Raw genomic sequence first — 20,391 nt, 5'->3', positions numbered from 1 at the left:
GCTGGCATATTGATTGCAGCACTTTCACAGCATTCTCTTTTGGAATTTGAAATAGCTCTACTGGAATTTCATTACTTCCATTATATTTGTTCGTAGTAATGCTTCCCAAGGCCCACTTCACTTTGCACTCTAAGATGTCTTGTTTTAGGTGATTGATCATACCATCATGGTTATCCAGGTCATTAAGATCTGTTTTTATATAGTTCTTCTCTGTATTCTTGTCACCTCTTCTCAATATCTTCTGTTTCTGTTAAGTCCATACTGTTTCTGTCCTTTATTGTGTCCATCTTTGCATGAAGTGTTCCTTGGTGTCTCTTATTTTCTTGATGAGATCTCTAGTCTTTCCTATTCTATTGTTTTCCTCATTCTTTGCATTTTTCACTTAGGAAGGCTCTTTTATCTCTGTTTGCTATTCTTTAGAACTCTGCATTCAGATGGGTATATATTTCCCTTTCTCCTTTGCCTTTTGCCTCTCTTCTTTCCTCAGCTGTTTGTAAGGCCTCCTCAGACAACCATTTTGCCTTTTCAAATTTCTTTTCCTTGGGGATGGTTTTGATCACTGCCTCCTGTACAATGTTATAAATCTCCATCCATAGTTCTTCAGGCACTCTGTCTATCAGATCTAATCCCCTGAGTCTACTTGTCACTTCCACTATATAATTATCAGGGATTTGATATAAGTCTTACCTGAGTGGCCTAGTGGTTTTTCTGTTGAGGTCCTTTAATGGACTGGAACCTGGTGATCTGGAGTCGACTGATAAGAAAGTAAAGGAGAGAGAAAGAGGCTGATATTCCTTGGTTTATGCAGAAAGCCAATAAAGCCCCTGCACAGGGCTTGCTCTGTTCACAAAGGCCTCAGGCACCTTCTCGATGGGGTGAAGGTGCAGGACACCTTCTCAAGAGGGTCTTAGAAGCAGGAAAGTGAAATCAGAGAGCCTCTGCGCTCCAGGTGATCAGCCTGAAAGAGAGACAGGGAGAGAGAGAGAGAAAGAGAAAGAAAGACATGGGGACCAAAGCTCTGATGGAGCAAAGGTGTTTTAATCAACATGGTGTGGGCATATATACTGTCTTGCTGCTGCTGCTAAGTCACTTCAGTCATGTCCGACTCTGTGTGACCCCATAGACGGCCGCCCACCAGGCTCCCCCATCCTGGGGATTCTCCAGGCAAGAACACTGGAGTGGGTTGCCATTTCCTTCTCCAATGCATGAAAGTGAAAAGTGAAAGTGAAGTCGCTCAGTCGTGTACGACTGTTTGCGACCCCATGGACTGCAGCCTACCAGGCTCCCCCATCCATGGGATTTTCCAGGCAAGGGTACTGGAGCTGTCTTATAAGGTAGTTATTCTCAGCAAAGATAAAGATTAAAATTCCAGACTTATAAAACATAGGTGATCCATATTAAAGAGAGAGAGAGAGTTGTAAATAATCACTTTTACCATATGGTTCACAAGAAGGAAGAGGGTACTTATCACCGTATAGAAAAACTAATGAAGGAAATGCCTGGATTCCTCAGCCCCCGGAAGAGGCTTGCCTCTCCTCTGAATTCCTGAGTATTCAGGAATTAATAAGGAACAGAGAATTCCTGACAGATCCAAAACAGTACATAGGAAGCCTCCTGTTAAATGCTTCCTGACAGTTCCCCCTATTTTATTATATTTGTAAAAAACATCTTGACCAAATGAGTTTGGTTAGTATTAACCAACCTTATAGAAAGACAACGGTAAACAACAAATATAATTATCAAGACAATCACCAAAGTTACAGTTCCAGACCCGATACTGTGGGTAATACTTTGAAACCATCCTTATGGGTCTAGCCCAGAAAATTTGTTCAGCTAAAGTTTCCAAATTAGGGGAATAGGGCAGATTTTTTAGAAAAAGTTTTAAAGATTTTCTTATGCAGTAATTGTACATTCAGAGAGGCATTATCATGTATATTTTGTAAATGAAATTTGATTTGTTCCCAGTTGTAGGCACTATGATTGAATTGAACAGGAGTAACACAAAATTGAGTAGCTTAAAGAAATAGAGGAGTTAAGACAAGTATATAGTATGCAATTAATACAAGTTATAGAACATAAAGTCTTATTAAATTGTAAATTTTCTATGGCTATAACAAAAGGAAGTGGGACACAGGCCTGTATAAAATATGACTGATTATAGCAAAAGAAATAGTTACTATGACCACAACTGGTCCCTATGAAATGTCTGGTCTATGTTCCAAGTTCTTCAGTGCTCTGGTACTCACAGAAAGTTTCCAAATGTCCCATTGTTCAGGCCCACTCTGTTTATCGAGGACGATCCTAGGATGAGGTGGGGCTAATCCACCATCAAGCCTCTCAAGAAGTCCTTTGTCATAATAATGTTCCATCATAGTGTCAGTGACCTTCCATATCACACACAGTGTTGTTAATATCATCTGAGCAGTCAGATAACCACATTCCATGGGGTCCCCAATCAACAATTGTATGATTAGCCACAAACAATTGATTTTTTTGATTTGGTTTGACATTTGTCACAACGAACAGGAGTATAAGTAAAGTTTTTATAAGTAAACCCTTTGCATAATGTTCTTTATTCTTTCCGTAATTCTTTAAAACTCTTTCCCTAAAGTCTCAGTATTATCAACATGGTTTACAGACAAAGGGCAGTAAATAATCCAAGCAATGTCCGAAAGTCTTCTTTTGGAGGCAGGACGAAAGCCCAAGTTTGTCGGCTGATGTTTATGCACAATTTTGCTGGGCCCATGCACAAGGAAAGGACTTCATAGCCTAAAGAAACGTTAATTAGTTTTCTTTCCTCCCCAGGGTATGAGGGCCCTTTCATGTACTAGGGAGAAAGCATATGTATAGAGTCATTAGTTGAAATGATTGGTCCTCTCTCTGTCCATTCGACCACCTGTAATAGAAGCTCGAGCTGGGGGAGGTACAGGCCAAAAGACTGAGCATTGACAGGAGAATGTATTCAGGACTTGGAGGCAATCTCTGTTGAGAGATCAAATTTTCAGCTTGATTAGTAAGGAGTTTTTATTTGTCCCCAAGTGGGGATCCATAGGGGTGATGCTGCTGAGGGTGGTGCTTTCTGGAGATCTTTAGAGCAGACATAGCCCGTATTGGAATTTCTTCTTCCTGGGGTTCTTGTTGTTTCATCTCCATTTTGAATGCTGGGGTCCCCCTTGGGCCAAATCTTAAGAAAAGGTTAAAAAATTAATAGCAAATAAAGCTGTATTCACAATAGTTATAGGTTTAGAAAATATTTTATGTTGGAATCTAGTAAAGTCTGCTTTAGATAAGGAACACAGTGGTGTACCTGTGTATTCCCCCTTTTTTATTTTTTTGTCTGTAACTTTAGTGTGTAATATGTTTGTTTGACTATGTCTTATGTCTGTGGATTATAAGGAATATCTGTAATATGTATAATAGAAAAAGATTATAAAAATTGTTTAAAGTGTCTAGAAATATAGACAGGGTATAACATGTTGTGTAGCCTCACTGTGAAGAGGTGTGGCCCAGATAAAAGAGGAATTTGTGTCTATACAGACTTGTAGGAAAGAAAATGGAGAAAATTCAGGGCAATGAGTTACATCCATTTGTCATAGTTCATTAGGTCATAAACCGCAAGGATTAATACCTTGTGTGATGGGTAAAGGTCTACAAGTAGACCAATTACTAATAATTTCTTTAGCTTGGCGGTATGTGATTTTCCATAGCTGGTGTAGGGACCCCGCATTGTTATGTAACAGGGCATGTTGTTCCTCTGGAGTAGCAAAGGAAACCAGTTTATCAGCTTGTTCATTATCATAAGCCATGGGGCCTGGAAGACAAGAATGTGTTCGAATATGTGTCATATAAATGGGAGAACTGTGGTTTCTAACAACAGATTGTAGTTGGAAAAAGAGTTGTTGAATAATAGGTTGATTGGAGTTTGGTGGAGGTTTCTATATTTTTTAATACAAAAAAAAACCCAGAATATATAGAGTCAGACTATATTAATGGGGTAAGGATATAGGCAAATAAATAAGAGCATATAATTCATTTTGTTGAGCAGAATGAAATTTAGTATAAAAGACTTTATATTCCTTAAGAGACCAGAATGAAGCTTTGGAGCTTTTAGTCCCATCTATATAAAAAATCCTCAGCCTGTAGTATAGGCTGTGAGCTGATAATGTAAGAAATAATAAATTGAGTATTTTTGAAGAAATTCCACAGCTTACCAGAAGGATAATGAAATGAAATTTCTCCAAAATATTCCAGAAAAGCTATTTGGAAATCGGTAGAAGTTTGTAAAGCGTTCTCAAATTGAGATTTATTGATAGGTATTATAATTTTATGAGGATCGGAGCCAATGAGAGTTTTAGTCCTATTTTTTCTATTGATAATGATTAGAGCAATTAAATCAAGGTAGGAAGTAAATGACTTTATTTCCCTAAAACGGGTATAGATTCATTCTACTAGATGTTCTTATTCGGCAAGAAGTCCTGTGGGAGAATGAGGAGAGGGGCTGCTGCTGCTGCTAAGTCACTTCAGTTGTGTCCGACTCTGTGCAACCCCATAGACGGCAGCCCCCAGGCTCCCCCATCCCTGGGATTCTCCAGGCAAGAACACTGAAGTGCATTGCCATTTCCTTCTCCAAATCATGAAAGAGAAAAGTAAAAGTGAAGTAACTCAGTGGTGCCCAACCCTCAGCGACCCCATGGACTGCAGCCTACCAGGCTCCTCCATCCATGGGATTTTCCAGGCAAGAGTACTGGAATGGGGTGCCATTGCCTTCTCCAAGGAGAGGGGAGTATGAACGATTTTAGAGGTAAATCTAGTTTGATGTGAGTAAGAAATTGTTTTTGTAATTTATTTTGCACCAAATAGAGTTCCTCTCCTGCCTCTTGAGAAAGTAAATGAGGGCTATTTAAATCAGGATCTCCTTTTAAAGTATTAAATAGATTATTCAGTTGATAATTAGCAATGCCTAAAGAAGGTCTAATCCAATTAATATCACTGAAGAGCGTTTGAAAATCATTTAAGGTTGATAATTTATCAGTACGGATCTTAGTTGGGGAGTAATGCATTGCCTATTAACAATGAACCCCAAGTAATGGTAAGGTGTAGAGGTTTGAATTTTTTCTGGGGCAATGATTAATCAAGAGTTTTTAAAGCATAGTTGAGCTATATCAAACGTGTTCAGTTTCTAAGATAGATGGAGCCGAAAACAATATATCATCCATATAGTGAATAACAGGAAAGTTGGGAAATTGTTTTCTCACAGGCTCAAGGGCTTTGACTACATAGTACTGACACACGGTGGGAGAATTCATCATCTCTTGTGGCAGTACAGTCTATTAGTACCGTTTATGAGGTCCAATATGATTAGGATAAGGGAGAGAGAAAGCAAATCTCTCTCAGTCTAAAGGGTGTAAAGGTATATTAAAAAACAATCTTGTAAATCAATAATAATAATATGCCAATTTTAAGGAATAGCGGTAGGTGGTGGAATTCCTGGTTGTAATGCACCCATAGGTTTCATAGATGCAATAACTTTTCTAAGGTCTGTTGCTGCTGCTGCTAAGTCGCTTCAGTTGTGTCCGACTCTGTGCGAACCCATAGACGGCAGCCCACCAGGCTCCCCCGTCCCTGGGATTCTCCAGGCAAGAACACTGAAGTGCATTGCCATTTCCTTCTCCAATGCGGGGAAAGTGAAAAGTGAAAGTGAAGTTGCTCAGTCGTGTCCGATTTAGCGACTCCATGGACTGCAGCCTACCAGGCTCCTCCGTTCATGGGATTTTCCAGGCAAGAGTACTGGAGTGGGGTGCCATTGCCTTCTCTGCTAATGTCTGTTAGGAGACACCATTTGTTAGATTTCTTTTTTATGACAAAAATAGGAAGGTTCCAAGGAGAACAAGATTCCTCAATATGCTTTAATTCTAGTTGTATATCTATAAGATTTTTAGCCACCTGTAAATTTTTCTTTTTTTTTTTTGTGAGGGGCCTCTGCTCTGTTCAAATAGGCTTGTCATGCTGCTGCTGCTGCTAAGTCGCTTCAGCCGTGTCCGACTCTGTGCGAACCCATAGACGGCAGCCCACCAGGTTCCCCTGTCCCTGGGATTCTCCAGGCAAGAACACTGGAGTGGGTTGCCATTTCCTTCTCCAATGCATGAAAGTGAAAAGAGAAAATGAAGTCACTCAGTCATGTCCGACTCCCAGCGACCCCATGGACTGCAGTCCACCAGGCTCCTCCCTCCATGGGATTCTCCAGGCAAGAGTACTGGAGTGGGGTGCCATTGCTTTCAGGTTATTTTAATAATTGTATTGTTTGTTAAATGAGCAGTGGCCCCCAGGAAAAATGTAGAATGTATGTCTGAGTTTGTCATATTTTATATCTTTTTATTAAAAGCATATATCTTACTTTTCCTTAGCAAATATGAAGTTTCTTGTATATTAGCATTTTATAGATTGGTGAATATATTTATTACATCATATTATAATATATATTATATAATTTATATAATATATATATTATACATTATGTTTATTAATAGTTTAAAATCTCTTTAGTTTTTCTGTAAGAAAAACTTTTTGTAAGAGGAAGTTAATGTTTAGTAATTAATGTTTTAAAATCTTATTTTATTTGGAAATGACCTAGCTATTTAATAAACTTTTATTATTTAGTTTAGTGCAACTCTAGAAATTTAAATTATCCCAATCCTAAAAGATTATTTTAGATTATAATAATAGATTATTCCATTAAAATATTATTTTTAATAGATTTTATCTAAAAGTTTTTATCTCATATATATATATATATACTGCTAAGTCAGTTCAGTTGTGTCTGACTCTGTGCAATCCCATAGACAGCAGCCCACCAGGCTCTCCCGTCCCTGGGATTCTCCAGGCAAGAACACTGGAGTGGGTTGCCATTTCCATCTCTAATGCAGGCAAGTGAAAAGTGAAAATGAAGTTGCTCAGTCGTATCTGACACTCACTGACCCCATGGACTACAGTCCTCCAGGCTCCTCCATCCATTGGATTTTCCAGGCAAGAGTACCATTGCCTTCTCCATATATATATATATATATATGTATATATATATATAAAGTTACCTTTTTGTTGATAAATTTAGTTTGCCTAGGCATAATAAAAGTATTATATAATGTTAATGACTTAAGACATGTCGTAATTAGATTAGCAAACAATTATATTTAAATTATATTTATATTTAAACGTATTTAATATTAAATATTTGTCAGTTCACATGAATTTGAATTTAAATAGAGCTCATTAACTTCATATTATCTAAAAACAAAACTGGTATATCAATGGCAGCGCTACTGGATGTTAAGGGTTTGAGGGAAAAGATGGAATTCACACCAGGTTTTTGTTGAAGGAGACCTGGGGAAACCTGCTTGGAGTTTACTAGAATAGGTTTTCTTTCAATGTCAGATTTAGACTTACAATCTTGGCCCAATGCATTCTTCTACGGTAGTGAGGGCAGATTTTTGGAGATTATATATATATATATATATATATATATATAAGCTTTCTTAGGGCAGTCCCTTTTTAAATGGTTCTTATTTCCACATGTAAGTGAGTGAAGTTGCCGCTTAGTTGTGTCTAACTCTTTACGACCCCATGGACTGTAGCCTATCAGGCTCCTCTGTCCATGGGATTTTCCAAGCAGGAGTGCTGGAGTGGATTGCCATTTCCTTCTCCAGGGGAACTTTCTGACCCAGGAATCGAACCCCAGTCTCCCGCATTGCAGGCAGACGCTTTACTGTCTGAGCCACCAAAGGCAGCAGCCATTGTTTCAGCTAGCATTTGTATCTTGAGTTTTTAATCCTAGATTGCAACAGCCTTCAAATAATCAATTATAGTCCCTGTCTCAAGAGTTGGAGCTACAGATTTTTGACATTCCTGATTTGCATTTTCATAAGCAAGTAATTCTTCTAGTTGCTTTTTGGCTTCTTCTCCAATTACAGTATGGGAAATAGAAGTTTCTAATCCCAAAGAAAGGCAATGCCAAAGAATTCTCAAACTACCGCACAATTGCACTCATCTCATATGCTAGTAAAGTAATGCTCAAAATTCTCCAAGCCAGGCTACAGCAATACGTGAACCGTGAACTCCCTGATGTTCAAGCTGGTTTTAGAAAAGGCAGAGGAACCAGAGATCAAATTGCCAACATCCACTGGATCAGGGAAAAAGCAAGAGAGTTCCAGAAAAACATCTATTTCTGCTTTATTGACTATGCCAAAGCCTTTGACTGTGTGGATCACAATAAACTGTGGAGAATTCTGAGAGATGGGAATCCCAGACCACCTGACCTTCCTCTTGAGAAACCTATATGCAGGTTAGGAAGCAACAGTTAGAACTGGACATGGAACAACAGACTGGTTCCAAATAGGAAAAGGAGTACGTCAAGGCTGTATATTGTCACCCTGCTTATTTAACTTATATGCAGAGGACATCATGAGAAACGCTGGACTGGAAGAAGCACAAGCTGGAATCAAGATTGCCGAGAGAAATATCAATAACCTCAGATGTGCAGATGACACCACCCTTATGGCAGAAAGTGAAGAGGAACTAAAAAGCCTCTTGATGAAAGTGAAAGAGGAGAGTGACAAAGTTGGCTTAAAGCTCAATGTTCAGAAAACAAAGATCATGTCATCTGGTCCCATCACTTCATGGGAAATAGATGGGGAAACAGTGGAAACAGTGTCAGACTTTATTTTGGGGGGCTCCAAAATCACTGCAGATGGTGACTGCAGCCATGAAACTAAAAGACACTTACTCCTTGGAAGGAAAGTTATGACCAACCTAGATAGCATATTCAAAAGCAGAGACATTACTTTGCCAACTAAGGTCCGTCTAGTCAAGGCTATGGTTTTTCCTGTGGTCATGTATGGATGTGAGAGTTGGACTGTGAAGAAGGCTGAGCACTGAAAAATTGATGCTTTTGAACAGTGGTGTTGGAGAAGACTCTTGAGAGTCCCTTGGACTGCAAGGCGATCCAACCAGTCCATTCTGAAGGAGATCAGCCCTGGGATTTCTTTGGAGGGAATGATGCTAAAGCTGAAACTTCAGTACTTTGGCCACCTCATGCGAAGTGTTGACTCATTGGAAAAGACTCTGATGCTGGGAGGGATTGGGGGCAGGAGGAGAAGGGGACAACAGAGGATGAGATGGGTGGATGTCATTACTGACTCAATGGACGTGAATCTGAGTGAACTCCGGGAGTTGGTGATGGACAGGGAGGCCTGGCCTGCTGCAGTTCATGGGGTCGCAAAGAGTCGGACACGACTGAGTGATTGAACTGAACTAAACTGAATCTAGCTAAAATATCAGCATACGTTTCATTAGATCCCTGGACTTTAAATAAGTGATGAAGTAGAGTAGAAAAGTGATGGGGCTTTTCAGCTGTTTTACCCATGTTTTAGTACTTAACGGCCTCAATAGGCCCTGCGGTCACTCCATCTGAGAATCTGCCTACGTGTACCAAGTCCCTGTTCAGGCGCCACTTGTTGATGTCCTTTAATGGACTGGAACCTGGTGGTACAAAGTTGACTGATAAGAAAGTAAAGGAGAGAGAAAGAGGCTGATATTCCTTGCTTTATGCGGAAAGCCAATAAAGCCCCTGCATGGGGCTTGCTCTGTTCACGAAGGCCTCAGGCACCCTCTCGACGGGGTGAAGGCACAGGGCGCCTTCTCAAGAGGGTCTTAGAAGCCCGGGTATGAAAGTGAACTCAGAGAGCCTCTGTGCTCCAGGGGATCAGCCTGAAAAAGAGAGAAAGGGAGAGAGGGAGAGAGAGAGAAAGAAAGACACGGGGACCAAAGCTCTGATGGAGCAAGGGTGTTTTAATCAACATGATGTGGGCATATATACTGTCTTACAAGGTAGTTATTCTCAGCAAAGATAAAGATTAAAATTCCAGGCTTACAAAACATAGGCGATCCATATTAAAGAGAGAGAGAGAGTTGTAAACAATCACTTTTACCGTATGGTTGGTTCACAAGAAGGAAGAGGAACTTATCATCATATAGAAAAACTAATGAAGGAAATGCCTGGATTCCTCAGCCCCCGGGAAAGGCTTGCCACTCCTCTTAATTCCTGAGTATTCAGGAATTAATAAGGAACAGAGAATTCCTGATAGATCCAAAACAGCACACAGGAAGCCTCCTGTTAAATGTTTCCTGACAGTTTTCCATACTTTTTTAAAATTTAAGTCTGAATTTTTCAATAAGGAGTTCATTATCTGAGCCACAGTCAGCTCCCAGTCTTATTTTTGTTGACTTTATAGAGATTCTCCATCTTTGGCTACAAAGATTATGATCAATCTGATTTCAGTATTGACCATCTGGTGATGCCCTTGGGTAGAGTCATCTCTTTTGTGGCTGAAAGAAGTTGTTTGCTATGACCAGTGTGTTCTCTGGGCTAAACTCTGTTTGCCCTGCTTCATTTTGTACTCCAAGGCCAAAATTGCCAGTTACTGCAGATATCTCTTGACTTCCTATATTTGAATTCCAGTCTCTGTGATGAAATGGACATCTTTTGGGGAGTTTTAATTCTAGAAGATCTTATAGGTCATCCTAGAACAGTTCAGCTTCTTTGAAATTAGTGGTTAGGGCATAGGCTTGGATTACTGTGATATTGAATGGTTTGCCTTGGAAATGAACAGAGATCATTCTGTCATTTTTGAGATTGCACCCAAGTACTGCATTTTGAATTCTCTCTCTTTATTTATTTATTTATTTTTTTTTTTGACTATGAAAAAGCTGGCTTAAACTCAACATTAAAAAAAAAAAGTGTTCACGGCGTTCTCAAGGCAAGAATGCTGAAGTGGTTTGCCATTCCCCTCTCCAGTGGTCCAGTTTTGTAAGAAGTCTCCACCCCAACCCATCTATCTTGGGTAGCCCTACCTGGCATGGCTCATAGTTTCATTGAGTTAGACAAGGATGTGATGCATGTGATCAGTTTGATTAGTTTCCGTGCTTGTGGTTTTCATTCTGCCCTCTGATGGATTAGTGGTAAGAGCGGACACCTCTCTCTTCCTGATCTTAGAGGAAATGCTTTCAGTTTTTCACTTTTGAGGATAATGTTTGCTATTTGTTTGTCTTATATGGCCTTTATTTTGTTGAGGTAGTTCTTTCTGTGCCTACTCTGTGTAGAGTTTTTATCATGAATTGGGTGTTGAATTTTGTTGAAAATTTTCTCTGCATCTATTGAAATGCACATATGGTTTTAATCTTTCAATTTGTTAATATGTGTATCACATTGATTTGTATATATTGATGAATCTTATAATCCCTGGGATAAACCCCTGTTGATCATGGTGTCTTATTCTTTTAATGTGTTGTTCAATACTGTTCACTAGAATATTTTTGAGGTTTTTGCATCTATGTTCTTCAGTGATACTGACCTATAATTATATTTTTTTGGATTTGGTATCAGGGTGATGGTGGCCTTGTAGGATGAGTTTAGGAGTTTTTCCCATCCTCTGTTTTTTCATGGAAGAATTTGAGCAGGAAAGGTGTTAGCTTTTCTCTAAATGCATGATAGAATTCACCCATGAAGCCATCTGGCCCTCTGCTTCTGTTTATTGGAAGATTTCGATTACAGTTTCAATTTCAGTGGTTATGATTGGCCTGTTCATATTTTCCATTCCTTCCTGGTTCAGTCTTGGAAGGTTATACTTTTCTAAGGATTTGTCCATTTCTTACAGGTGGTCCATTTTATTGACATATAGTGGCTCACAGTGTCTCTTATGATCCTTTGTATTTCTGTGTTATCTGTTGTAACTTCTCCTTAATCATTTTTAATTTATTGATTTGAGTCTTCTTCCTTTTATTCTTCCTGAGTCTGGCTAATGCTTTGTCTGTTTTGTTTATCTCCTCAAAGAACCAGCTCTTAGTCTTTTTTATCTTTGCTATTTTCTCCTTCATTTCTTTTCCATTTATTTCTGCTCTGTTCTTTATGATTTCTTCTATAAACTTTGGGATTTTTGTTCTTTTTTTTCTAGATTTTTTTAGGTGTAAGTTCAGTTGTTTATTTGATACTTTTCTGATTTATTGAGGTAGGCTTGTATTGCCATAAACTTCCCTCAGCACTGCTTTTACTGCATCCCATAGGTTGTGAGTTTGTTTGTTTTCATTGTCATTTGTTTCTAGGTAATTTATTTTCTCATTGACTTCTTCAATGACCTCTTGGTTATTTAGAAGCATTTTGTTTAGCCTCCACGTGTTTGTGTTTTTACAGTTTTGTGGGGTTTTTTTTTTTCCCTGTAATTGATGTCTAATTTTAGAGTGTTTTGGTCAGGAAAAATGCTTGCTAGAAATGCAATTTTTTTTAGATTTACCTAGGCTTGTGACACAAGATGTGATCTATCCTAGAGAATGTTGTATGTGTACTTGAGAAAAAAGTGAATTCTGCTGTTTTTTGGATGAAATGTTCTGCAGATATCAATTAGGTCAATCTGGTCCAATGTGTCCTTTTATGTTTTTTGTTCCCTTATTGATATTCTGTCTGGATGATCTGTTCATTGGTGTGAGTGAGTGGTTAAAGACCCCCATTATTATTGTCTTTCTGTCGGTTTCCTCTTTTATAATTCTTAGCATTTGCCTTATATATTGAGGTACTCTTATGTTGCTGCTGCTGCTAAATCGCTTCAGTTGTGTCCAACTCTGTGTGACCCCGTAGATGGCAGCCCACAAGGCTCCCCCATCCCTGGGATTCTCCAGGCAAGAACACTGAAGTGCATTGCCATTTCCTTCTCCAGTGCATGAAAGTGAAAAGTGAAAGTGAAGTAGCTCAGTCATGTCCAACTCAGCGACCCCATGGACTGCAGCCTACCAGGCTCCTCCGTCCATGGGATTTTCCAGGCAAGAGTACTAGAGTGGGGTGCCATTGCCTTCTCTGACTCCTATGTTGAGTGTATATGTATTTGTAATTGTTATATTTTCTTCTTGGATTGATCCCATTGATCATTATGTAGTGTCCTTCATTGTCTGTTGAAATGGTTTATTTTTAATGGTCTGTTTTATCTGAGTATTGCTGCTCCCGCTTTCTTTTGGTTTTCATTTGCATGGAATATCTTTTTCCAGCCCTTCACTTTCAGTGTGTATGTGTCCCTAGATATGAAGTGGGTCTCCTGGAGACAGCATATATAGGTGTATTGTTTCTGTATCCATTCAGCCAGTTTATATCTTTTGGTTGGAGCTTTTAATTCATTTGCGTGTAAGGTAATCATTGATATGTATGATCATATTACCATTTACTTTATTGTTCTGGGCTTGTTTTTATAGATCTTTTCTTTCTCTTGTGTTTGCTGTCTAGAGAACTTCCATTACCATTTATTGTAAAACTGAATTGGTGTTGCTGAATTCTCTTAACTTTGCTTATCTGTAAAGCTTTTGATTTCTCTGTTGAATCTGATTTCATTGCTAGGTAGAGTTACCTTGGTTGTAGATTTTTTTTCTTTCAGCACTTTAAATATATCCTGCCACTCCCTTCTGGCCTCCCGAGTTTCTGTTGTTAGCCTTATGGGGAATCCCTTGTATGTTATTTGTTGCTTTTCCCTTACTGCTCTTAATAGATTTTCTTTGTGTTTAAGTTTTGCTAGTTTAATTAATACGTGTTCAGGCATATTTCTCTTTGGGTTTATCCTGTATGGGAGTTTCTGGGCTTCCTGGATTTGGGTGTCTATTTCCTTTCCCATGTTAAGTAAGTTTTCAATTATAATTTCCTCAGATATTCTCTCATTATCCTTTCTTTTTCACTTCTTCTTCTAGAAACCCTATAATTCAAATGGTGATGTACTTAATGTTGTCCCAGAAGTCTGAGACTTTCCTCATTTCTTTCTTTTTTCCTTCCACCATTCTTTCAGCTCTCTTATCCACTCTTCTGCCTCAGTATTCTGCTACTGGTTGCCTCTAGTGTATTTTTTATTTGTTATATTGTTCATTGTTGATTGTCTAGTCTTTATTTCTTCTAGATGCTTCGTAAACATTTATTGTATCTTTTCAATCTGTACTGCCATTCTGTTTATTTGTGCATCCATCTATTTTGCATTTTTTTCTGAGGATCATCATTACTATCATTACTCTGGAATCTTTTTCAGATAGATTGCCTATTTCCTCTTCATTTCTTTGGTCTTGTGGGGTTTTACCACATTTCATCTGCTGCATCTTTCTCTGTCTTTTCATCTTGTTTAATTTACTGTGAATGGGGCCTCCTTTCTACAGGCTTCAAGGCCATTGTTCCTCTTATGTGTGGAATCTGCCCCCCATGGGTAGGATTGGACAAGTGCCTTGTGAAGCTTTCCTGATTGGGGGACTGACACCTCTCTTCTTGTCCCTCTGAAGGGCAGGTGTCATGCTCAACGGGGTGTTTGGGGGTGTCTGTGAGCTTGGTATGACTTTGGGCAGCCTGTTTGCTAATGGGTAAGGTTGTGTTCCTATTTTGCTGGGTTTGGTGTGAGATGTCTGGCAGTGGAGCTTGCTGACCTTTGGGTAAGGTCAGATCTTAGTGGTGAAATGGAGGCTTTTCAGAGAATTCTCACAGATTAATATTCCATGGGGGTCAGGAGTTTTCTGGTGGTTCAACAGCCTGGGCTCAGGTCTCCTACCTCAGAGGTTTGGGCCTGACCCCTGGCTGGAACACCAAGGTAACAAGCCACACATCATAGAAAAGAAAAGAAAAGGGAAGAAACAAATAGGAAAAAAAAATATATCAAACAAACAAAAAAAAAGAATGGAAAGACAAAACCCCATGACAAATGGTAGAAGCAACACTAAACAGATAAGAACACCCATAGATACTCACACACTCACAGAAACCAAGAGAGAGAGAGAAAAGAACTGAAATAGTTACCAAAATAGAAGAGAGCAATCAAACCAGTAAACAAATCCTATACAAAACAAAAAACATGGGGAAAATGTAATATTACAAGAAAGTACAGTAAAAATTAGAAAAAATCAAATCAATTTATTTAAAAATAACTTCATTTTTTAAAGCGAATAGTAAGTAAAAATAAAAAAGGAATAATTTTAAAAAGACAACAGTGAAACAATATGAGAAAGAAAACACAAAATAGAAAGTGATAAGACGAATGTCCTTCTCTGTCCTCTGTTGCCTTCATCACACAGTGAACCCCAGGCAATCTGCCTATTGGGGAAGTCCTGTAAAATTTTTGGAAGGTCTCTGACTTTCTGTGGTCAGTGTGGGGTCAGATCATACTCAGAACTGACCTTGCTCCAGATTGTACTTGCTTCCAAAGTCCATGATTGCCCCCAAAAGTCCACAGTCTCAGGCTAATTAGGGAGATTCAATCTGCCATACCTATGGTTGCAGGAGTGAATTCCCTTCCCCTGGTGCTCAGCTTTAGTTTTGGCCCTTCCTCTGCTGTCTGCTCCCTGCCCAGACAAGAGGGGGTAAAAGTAGGGACTGATTAGCTCTCACTTGCTCAGTTGGGCTGGGGAGGCAGAGGGAACAGCAGACAGAGTTGGCATGTGTGGGGAGTGCTCGCAGCGGCTAAGGCCGGAGGAAAGCTGCTATAGTCTGAGCTGCATCGTGCACTCCCCCAGGGCAACTGGTTCTCGGTCTCAGGTCCCTTGGCTGAGTGAACCTGCATATGCTCCCAGGAAGGTATGGGCAGTGGCCTGCACCTGTCACAGCTTGGTGGCAGCTGCAACCTCAAGGGTTGCCACAATGGACTCTTGTCCCCCACCTCTGACACTCACACAGGCCTTTGCAGTGGCCAACTGGCTGGCATTCCTCCTTTGGGATCATAAACTGCAGTTGTGGCTAGTCCCACTTCTGCCACTCATGCCTTCCTTGGTGGCCTGCCAGCATGACCCTCTGTGGTCACAGACTGCAGTTTCGTCTCACCCTCTGCCTCTGGTACGAAGACAGTACCCTGCAGTCTGTGAGCACACGAGGGTTTCGATGACAATGATCTCTTGTCAGTTCAGGCTTTTCCCTGGACTCTCTCAGCTGTTTCATAGTAGCTTCCTCATCAGTCAACTCCAGTCCCCTCCCTGGGGTGTAACTCCTGAAGCCTGAGCCTAGGACCCAACCGCCACTTGTCTCAGCTGGGATGCAAATAAGTGTTTCAGGCTAGGAAGTGCTGGCTGGCACTCATTTTTGTGGTGAATTCTGTCTGTTTTGCCTTCCAAGCACCTGTCGCTGCATTCCCCTCTGAGGTTCCAAAGTTGCCCCTATCTCCATCCATGAGGTGTTTTCCGAGTGTGTGGAATTTTTCTCCTTCAGGGCTCCCTGCTTGAGGCATAGGTCCCCAATTCCTTTGTCTCTTTTTCTCTTCTGTCTTTTGCCCTACTTTATTCTGTGGAGACTAGCTTGCCCCTTTGGAAGTCTGGGGTCTTCTGCCAGTGTTCAGAAGGTGTTCTGTAGGAGCTGTTCCTCATGCAGATGTCGTTTTGATGTGTTTTGGGGGAGGAAGGTGATCTCCACACCTTACTCCTCAACCATCTTGAAAGTCCCCCTAAGAAATCCCAATAGGATTTCTAAGGAATATGAGATTTATTTTGAGGGTGATAAAAATGCATAACATTTATAATATGATGAAGGTTGCCAACTCTAAAAATACACTAACAAACATTAAATTGTACACTCAAGCTGGTTATGACATGTAAACTACATCTCAAGAATGCTAATTAAAAAATAAAATACTGCTAGTCTTATCTTGATACCTTATTAAATTACTATCCTTCCCTCTTTATATATGTGTCCTTGACTCATTGCTTTTAGTACATCTTTGTTCCCACTAAATGACAATACAGGTAGAAATATCCATTTATTTTAATATATTTTTGGCACTGGTATTCTGAAAAAGTGTCATATGGGCCAAAATCATCACAAATAAAAAGTACAGGAGATAATGCCAAGGTAACTACATAATAGAATTCCCTTCTTTCCAAAAGAGATTGTTTTGTTCTGGCCCTCTGTACTGCCATCCCATTTAACCACCAGCACCACCACCAGCATGCGTGCACATACCAGTGATGTTCAAGGAATAATGCTTATTAGTTAGTCAGTGCTTACTTAAAGTATTTTCTATCCATCTTTTAAAAATGGAGGAAAAAAACCTGAGATTGTACGAAGCTAATAGACTTAGGAGAGCACCTGAAATTGAACTACAATGCTCTCCCTGAGGCAATAATACAGTACCCTCAAACTGAAAGGCAAGGGGTAACATGTGCAATGTAAAAATTGAAAATTTTCCTAGTCCAGTTAAAATTCAAGTTAATACTCCCCCTCCGCCCCAAGCCTCTAGGAAGCATCTCATTTTTAATTCTTATAATTCTGCTACAGTTCACCTGATGGAATATATTTATAGTTTATAGAAAAAATGAAAGAAACCCCCATAGGCTTTCTTTTATTTTTAAGTTTTGTTTTGGCTCATTAATGCTTTCCATCTCATTTCTTACTTTCTACTGGAAAAGTTTGCCCCAAGCAATTTTTGACAAATAAATAAAGTTGAACAGAGCTCATTTGCTTATGTCATTTTTTAATGAAATTAAAACAGACATTTGTAGGGATCACAAATGTAGAAAATTCTTATGATGACACAGTTTTGATTTACTAAATTAACATATTTCATCCACAGCCATATTTATCAAACAGAGTATTCAGTAAATTACTATTATTATCACATCCATGAAGAATATAATTTACAGGATTTCTATAATATATTTTCACAATTCTTTTAACAGCTAATATCAGTTTAATTAGCAAGTAATTGAATTTTAAACTCAGGTGTCATAATCTTTCAATCTTTGAATATAGAATTCTCATGAATCTAGAGTAGTAAAAGGAAACACTGATGTCTCAATTCCTTTTTAATAAGAATCTGAATGCTGTCTTCACATCTTACCTAATGAAAGGTCTTCCTGAATCTTCCTTTTCTTTTCTTCATTTCCTACATTATTATCAGAATACTTCATTTTACTACAGTTTTAAAAACTGATATTGATTAATTTTTCCTGAGTTAATTTTATGTGGCCTTTGTCTCTTCAAGAAGACTTCAGAAATTCAAAGAATCTATAATTTTCCATAGTCATCCACTGCCTCCAAAGAAACAGCAAAGCAATGCCTAGCACATAGTTGTTCAGTAAATAAGCCTTTATCAAATTATTATATTACTTACTATTTGAGATGTGCCATATTTCAGATTTTGTTTAGCATTTCAATTAATCTTTTAAACAATACTTAAAATATCATCACCATTACATAAGGAGTTATTTGAAGTTTAGAGAATTCAACCAGTTAGCTCAAAGGATGTGGCTTATAAGTCATATGACTTTTGTACATTTTATTATGCCTCATTGCTTCCCCACATTAATCCCAAAACTATTACATATACTGTTGACTTAATCACATCCCCAGTACTTGGATTCCCTTTGTAGCTCAGTTGATACAGAATCTGCCTGCAGTGCAGGAGACCCAGGTTCAATTTCTGGGTGGGAAAGATCCCCTGGAGAAGGAAATGGCAACCAACTCCAGTATTCTTGCCTGGAGAATCCCATGGACACAGGATCCTGGCAGGCTACAGTCTATGGTGTCACAAGAGTTGGACACTACTTAGCAACTAAACCATAAACCATACTGCAGTACTATCTGAAAATTCCATATCCTATTCAGAACAGAGATATATTCATTGGAAATAATATTATCAAATTTTAAACATTATTTATATATATTTATCTTATATAATTTAAATTTACTAATAACTACATGTTATTATATTAAACTATGCTTTGTATGCAACAATTATGAATGGTAATTTTCATGACAGAATGGTAAAGCACATACTTGAAGGAGCCTTCCTGGTAAACTACAATTATATCTGTGGTGCAATAAATAAATATATTTTAATGCATTATTGCATTCAATAGAAAATAATCTAAATCTCTAGGGTCAAACTCTTATACAAATACACAAATACAGTAGTTGAAACCAGGGAAGATGCAATAAGCAAGCAATTAAGCATGGACCAACCTAGATAGCATATTCAAAAGCAGAGACATTACTTTGCTGACTAAGGTCCATCTAGTCAAGGCTATGGTTTTTCCTGTGGTCATGTATGGATGTGAGAGTTGGACTGTGAAGAAGGCTGAGCACTGAAGAATTGATGCTTTTGAACTGTGGTGTTGGAGAAGACTCTTGAGAGTCCCTTGGACTGCAAGGAGATCCAACCAGTCCATTCTGAAGGAGATCAGCCCTGGGATTTCTTTGGAAGGAATGATGCTAAAGCTGAACCTCTAGTACTTTGGCCACCTCATGCGAAGTCGTTGGAAAAGACTCTGATGCTGGGAGGGATTGGGGGCAGGAGGAGAAGGGGACGACAGAGGATGAGATGGCTGGATGGCATCACGGACTCGATGGAGGTGAATCTGAGTGAACTCCGGGTGTTGGTGATGGACAGGGAGGCCTGGCGTGCTGCTATTCATGGGGTCGCAGAGTCAGACATGACTGAGCAACTGAACTGAACTGAACTATGCATGGATCACTAAGATGGGTTGGCTTCAAAGGCAAGTGCCAGTATTAACACTGCAGTGATCAGGGTTCTAGGCTCTGGAACATCTCAGATGGAGTAATTGATCTGAGAATCCATATCAAGTCAAGATAGCGAATTAGGATAAAAGGGTTCTTAGACTATAGTGACCCCTAGCTTCTGATGAAATGTAACCTACAAATTCTCTGTGGAGAAAGTGAAAATCTCAAGATTTCCAGGGATAGAATTTTGAAAAATGCAAGCTTAAAATAAGAAAACTACTAAACTACTAGTAAAATCATGAGTGAGTCAACAGAGAGAACAAATACACACCTTTATATATAATTTATATATAACTGAGTATAAAATGCTTTTAAAAAATACAAAACTAAATAAACTCAGCTTTAGCATCATTCCTTCCAAAGAAATCCCAGGGCTGATCTCCTTCAGAATGAACTGGTTGGATCTCCTTGTAGTCCAAGGGACTCTCAAGAGTCTTCTCCAACACCACAGTTCAAAAGCATCAATTCTTCAGTGCTCAGCCTTCTTCACAGTCCAACTCTCACATCCATACATGACTACTGGAAAAACCATAGCCTTGACTAGACGGACCTTAGTCGGCCAAGTAATTTCGCTGTCAAAAACATGAGATAGAACTTTCTGAAATAAAAATAGAGTAGTGTTGAAATAAAATACTGAATGGACGGTTTACAGAACTGATTAGAGAAAATAAATCTAAAGATAATTTAAGGAATTATCTAGAATTCAATATATTCAACAAGGAAATGAAAAATATGCAGAAATTAAAAAACTCAGAGAGTGAAATGGGAAAGTATTATTGTTCATTTGCTAAGCCATATCCAGCTTCTTGTGACCCCATGGGCTGCAGCATGCCAGG

The 20,391-nt window shown here is 39.0% G+C and overlaps 1 pseudogene; it reads right to left on the bottom strand.

Annotated features, from left to right (window-relative positions):
* LOC128066487 (RAB7A-interacting MON1-CCZ1 complex subunit 1-like) overlaps positions 1 to 15,262 on the bottom strand; it is a 103,232-nt pseudogene extending 87,970 nt beyond the window's left edge.
* Between the last annotated feature and the right edge of the window lie 5,129 nt (positions 15,263 to 20,391).

Source organism: Budorcas taxicolor, chromosome 21, assembly GCF_023091745.1.
Source record: "Budorcas taxicolor isolate Tak-1 chromosome 21, Takin1.1, whole genome shotgun sequence".
Taxonomy (NCBI): domain Eukaryota; kingdom Metazoa; phylum Chordata; class Mammalia; order Artiodactyla; family Bovidae; genus Budorcas; species Budorcas taxicolor.
This window is presented reverse-complemented; position numbering and strand designations above follow the sequence as displayed.